The sequence below is a fragment of the Cryptomeria japonica genome, unplaced genomic scaffold (assembly GCF_030272615.1).
Source record: "Cryptomeria japonica unplaced genomic scaffold, Sugi_1.0 HiC_scaffold_488, whole genome shotgun sequence".
Classification (NCBI taxonomy): Eukaryota; Viridiplantae; Streptophyta; class Pinopsida; order Cupressales; family Cupressaceae; genus Cryptomeria; species Cryptomeria japonica.
This window is the reverse complement of record NW_026729306.1, coordinates 47,578-52,793: the sequence shown is the minus strand read 5'-3', so window position 1 is coordinate 52,793 and position 5,216 is coordinate 47,578. Positions and strand designations below refer to the sequence as shown.

The 5,216-nt window shown below is 57.2% G+C and overlaps 1 non-coding gene across 1 annotated transcript; it reads left to right on the top strand.

Annotated features, from left to right (window-relative positions):
• Positions 1 to 4,559: 4,559 nt before the first annotated feature.
• On the top strand, positions 4,560 to 4,678 carry LOC131871929 (5S ribosomal RNA). Its single transcript, XR_009370119.1, has one exon. It is a non-coding gene; the product is annotated as a 5S ribosomal RNA (ribosomal RNA).
• Positions 4,679 to 5,216: the final 538 nt, after the last annotated feature.

Genomic DNA, 5,216 nt, shown 5'->3' with positions numbered 1-5,216 from the left:
ATCGAATCGGTCATCGGACCCAACTTCCGACTTCATCCATACCGTAGGGTCTTTGAGGTTGGCGCGGTGCGCTCAACCTGGGGAGTCGACCCATCGAAGCATACACCTCCCCTATATAAGCTATTTGTCCGATTCCGACACCTGTGTAGTTTGCACCTCCGCTCAGGACATCGACCCCAACTTCCGAACTCGCCTGCAACGACCGAACCAGCGCCTTGGTGCGCACCAAAAGTGCGCACTTTTGGAGGGCACTTTTGTGCGCTCCAAAGGTGCGCACTTTTGGAGGGCACTTTTCTGCGCTCCAAAGGTGCGCACTTTTGGAGGGCACTTTTTGGAGGGCACTTTTCTGCGCTCCAAAGGTGCGCACTTTTGGAGGGCACTTTTTGGAGGGCACTTTTCTGCGCTCCAAAGGTGCGCACTTTTGGAGGGCACTTTTTGGAGGGCACTTTTCTGCGCTCCAAAGGTGCGCACTTTTGGAGGGCACTTTTTGGAGGGCACTTTTCTGCGCTCCAAAGGTGCGCACTTTTGGAGGGCACTTTTTGGAGGGCACTTTTCTGCGCTCCAAAGGTGCGCACTTTTGGAGGGCACTTTTTGGAGGGCACTTTTCTGCGCTCCAAAGGTGCGCACTTTTGGAGGGCACTTTTTGGAGGGCACTTTTCTGCGCTCCAAAGGTGCGCACTTTTGGAGGGCACTTTTTGGAGGGCACTTTTCTGCGCTCCAAAGGTGCGCACTTTTGGAGGGCACTTTTTGGAGGGCACTTTTCTGCGCTCCAAAGGTGCGCACTTTTGGAGGGCACTTTTGTGCACTCCAAAGGTGCGCACTTTTGGAGGGCACTTTTCCTGTGCTCCAAAGGTGCACACCTAGGTGAGCACCTTCGACCACACCTTGTAGCACACCAAACTCTGACTTTCGACTTCATCCGCAATGCAGGGTCTTTGAGGTTGGCGCAATGCGCACAACCAGGGGAGTCGACCCATCAAACCCAACACCTCCCCTATATAAGCTATTTGTCTGATTCTCATACATGCGTAGCCTGCAGGAGCAATTAGGACATCGACCCCAACTTTCGGCTTCTAAACGAAAACAAGGTCTTTGAGGTTGGTGTAATGCGAACAACTAGGGGAGTCAACCCATCAAACCCAACACCTCCCCTATATAAGCTATTTGTCTGATTCTCATACATGTGTAGTCTACAGGAGCAATTAGGACATCGACCCCAACTTTTGACTTCTTAACGAAAACAAGGTCTTTGAGGTTGACGTAATGCGCACAACCAGGGGAGTCGACCCATCAAACCCAACACCTCCCCTATATAAGCTATTTGTCCGATTCTCATACATGTGTAGCCTGCAGGAGCCATTAGGACATTGACCCCAACTTTTGACTTCTTAACGAAAACAAGGTCTTTGAGGTTGGCGTAATGCGCACAACCAAGGGAGTTGACCCATCAAACCCAACACCTCCCCTATATAAGCTATTTGTCTGATTCTCATACATGTGTAGCCTGCAACAACGATTAGGACATCCACCCCAACTTCTGAATTCGTCTGCGTTGACCGCACCAAAGGTGCACGCCTTGGTGCTCACCAAAATCCGACTTCCGACTTCTTCTGCTATGCGGGGTCTTTGAGGTTGGCGCAGTGCGCACAACCAGGGGAGTCAACCCACCGAATGCAACACCTCCCCTATATAAGCTATTTGTCTGATTCTCATACATGTGTAGACTGCAGCAATGATTAGGACATCCACCCCAACTTTTGACTTCTTAAACAAGACAGGGTCTTTGAAGTTGGTGCAGTGCACACAACCAGGGGAGTCGACCCATCAAACGCAACACCTCCCCTATATAAAGCTATTTGTCCGATTCTCATACGTGTAGTCTGCAGCAGCGATTAGGACATCGACCCCAACTTCCGAATTCGTTTGCATTGACCGCACCAAAGGTGCACGCCTTGGTGTGCACCCTGGAGTGCACTTTGGTGCTCACCTCGGTGCACACTTTGGTGTGCACCTCGGTGTGCACCAAAGGTGCGCACCTTGGAGCGCACCAAAGGTGTACACTTTGGAGCGCACCACATAGGGTCTTTGAGAGGTTGGCGCAGTGCGCACACCAAGGTGGGTGTTGAGGTGCGTGCCGAGGTGGGTGGGTGCTAGGGTGCGCTCCATGGTGGGTGCCAGGGTGGGTGCGTGCTAGGGTGGATTCCAAAGAGGGTCATAGGGTGGGTGCCAAGGTGGGTTGGTGATATAGTGGGTTCAAAGGTGGGTACTAGGGTGGGTTCCAAGGTGGGTCACAAGTTGGGTGCCAGGATGCGTGGGTGTTAGGTTGGGTGCCAAGGTGGGCTCCTGCGTGGGTGGGTGCTAGGGTGGGTTTCAAGGTGGACGCGAGGGCGGGTGCCAAGGTGGGTAACAAGTTGGGTGTTAGGATGGGTGAGTGCTAGAGTGGGTGCCAAGGTGGGTGGGTGCTAAGGTGGATGCCAAGGTGGTTCACAGGGTGGGTGGGTTCTAGGGTGAGTTCCAAGGTGGGTCACAGGTTCAGTGCTAGGGTGGGTGTCAAGGCGGGTGTCGAGGTGCCTGGGTGCTAGGGTGTGGATGCCAATGTGGGTCATAGGGTGGGTACTAGGGTGGGCTGCAATGTGGGTGCCAAGGTGGGTAACATGCTCGGTGGGTTCTAAATTGGGTGCCAGGGTGGGTGTGCACCCACCTTGCCCGAGGTGGGTGCCAAGGTGCCAGTGTGGGTGGGTGCTAAGGTGGATGCCAAGGTGGGTGAGAAGGTGGGTGATAGGTTGAGTGGTAGGATGGGTGGGTGCCAAGATGGGTCACAGGGTGGGTGCAAGGGTGGGTAGGTGCTAGGGTTGGTGTCAGGGTGGGTGGGTGCTAGGTTGGGTTCCAAGGTGGGTGCGAGGGTGAGTGTCAAGGTGGGTCACAGGTTAGGTGCTAGGATGGGTGAGTGCTAGGGTGCAAAGGTGCCAGGGTGGGTGCTAGGATGGGTCGATGCTAGGGTGAGTGGCAAGGTGGGTCCACAAGTGTCAAGGTGGGTGCCGAGGTGGGTGCCAAGTCGGCGACTGCTATGGTGGATGCCAAGGTGGGTCACGGGGTGGGTGCCAAGTTGCTAGGTTGGGTTCCAAGGTGGGTGCCAACGTGGGTGCTAGGGTGCGTGGGTTAAAGGGTGTGTCACAACGTGGGTGCCAGGATGGGTGCGCACCCACACTGGCCAAGACGGGTGCGGGTGCAAGGTTGGGTTCCAAGCCCGGTCACAGGCTGGGTGCTAGGATGGGTGGGTGCCAAGGTGGGCACCAGGGTGGGTGCACCCACCCTGGCCAAGGTGGGTCACGGGGTGGGTCCTAGGGTGGGTAACGGGGTGGGTACTAAGGTGCGTGCCAAGGTGGGTCATAGGGTGGGTGCCAAGGTGGGCACCAGGGTGGGTGTGCACCAACCCTAGCCAGGGTAGGTCACGGGGTGGTTGTCGGGGTGGGCGTCAAGGAGCCAAGGTGGGTGGCAAGTAGCCAAGTTGCGTGCCAAGGTGGGTGTCGAGGTGGGTGCCAAGGATCCAAGGTGGGTGCCAAGGAACCAAGGTGGGTGTCTGGGTGGGTGCCGAGGTGGGAGCCAGGGTGGGTCCCAAGGTGAGTGCAAAGGTGGGTGCCAGGGTCAAGGTGAGTGCCAATGTGGGTTCCAAGGTGCCAGGGTCAGGGTGAGTGCCAATGTGGGTTCAAAGGTGCTAAGTTGGGTGCGAGGTTGGGTGCGAGGGTGGGTGGGTGCCAAGGTGTGCTAGGTGGAAGCCCGGGTGGGTCGGCATCCCATGGGTGTCGAGTTGGGTGCCTGATGGGTGCTTCTTGTCAAGTTTTAGTCGTCGGGACTCATTTCGAGCCTTAGAGGTCGTTTCTTGTCCGGTTGCCCTGTCTTCGACCTGGGAACCCAATTTTGGTCCTCGGGTCCCATTTTTTTTTGTCTCGCATCCCACTTTTGGCCTGTGGCCTTTTCGGGGTCGATTCTCGTTTTGGGCATCAGAGCATGTTTCTTCTCCTAAAACCCAATATTTGTTTATTAAGTCTCGGAACACATTTTTGTTCTCGTGGACCCATCATGGGTCTTGGAACGCATTTGTGGTCCTTGGGTCCCATTTTGCATCCCGAAACTTGTGTTTTGGTGCTTGATCCCTATTTTGGGTGCCCACCTTGCACCAAGTGCGCACCCGGGGCAAACCGAGCGCCTTGGTGCACCGGGGCAAGATCGAGCGTGCACCCGAGGCGCCCCGAACATGCACCAAGGTGCACTCGGCCCACATGTGAGCGCAGGTCGTTGCGCCCGAGGTGGTGTGTGGGCACCGCGTTGCAGACGGGACACTGCACGCACACGACGCCCCCTCCAGGTGCACGCACGTAGGCCGGGCCGGGTGCACACCCGACGCCCTAGCAAGGTGCGCGCACCCGGGCAGGGCTCACACTTGGCGAACGGGGCGCACTTCGCGAGGGAGGGTGTGCACCTCGACGGGGGTGGGTGGCCGGGGTGGATTCGCACGTGGGTCGCGGTTTGCTAAGTACACACTGCGACAAGCTCATAACGGGTGCGATCATACCAGCATTAGTGCACCGGATCCCATCAGAACTCCGCAGTTAAGCGCGCTTGGGCCGGAGTAGTACTGGGATGGGTGACCTCCCGGGAAGTCCCGGTGTTGCACCCTTTTTTAGTTTTTCGCCGGGCGTCGCAATGCTATTTGAATAAACCTTTTGCCCGTTTGCGTTCTCGTCGGGGCCGGGCCGGGCCGGGGTGCGCTGCCCGCACTACCGCGCGCGCGGGGGGCGACACCGAGCGCGCACCCGAGGCGCCCCGAGCACACAGGCCACGGTGCAACCCGGGCGTTGTGCGCGCACCCCGGTGCGCCCGAGGTGCTGCGCGCGCACCCAGGTGAAATCGGTGTGCACCTCGGCCAGTGCGCGCTCGGTCGAGTCGCGCACGTTGGCCAAGGTGCACGGTGATGTTTCTTACTCTAAGGTTCCGCACCAGACGCCCGGGACAGGTGAGCGAAGCTGGGCGGGGCCGGGTGCGCGGCCGGGGCAGGTGCACGCAGCTGGAGAGAGCTTTGGAGCACACTTCGGAGCGCACCAATGATGCGCTCCATTCAAAAGTTTCCTGAAAAGGCAAAAAAAGTTGAGATTATAGAATTTCCCACTTGAGAGATTGTAAAAAAAAAAAATTTAAAATGAAGGAAACGCGGGTGC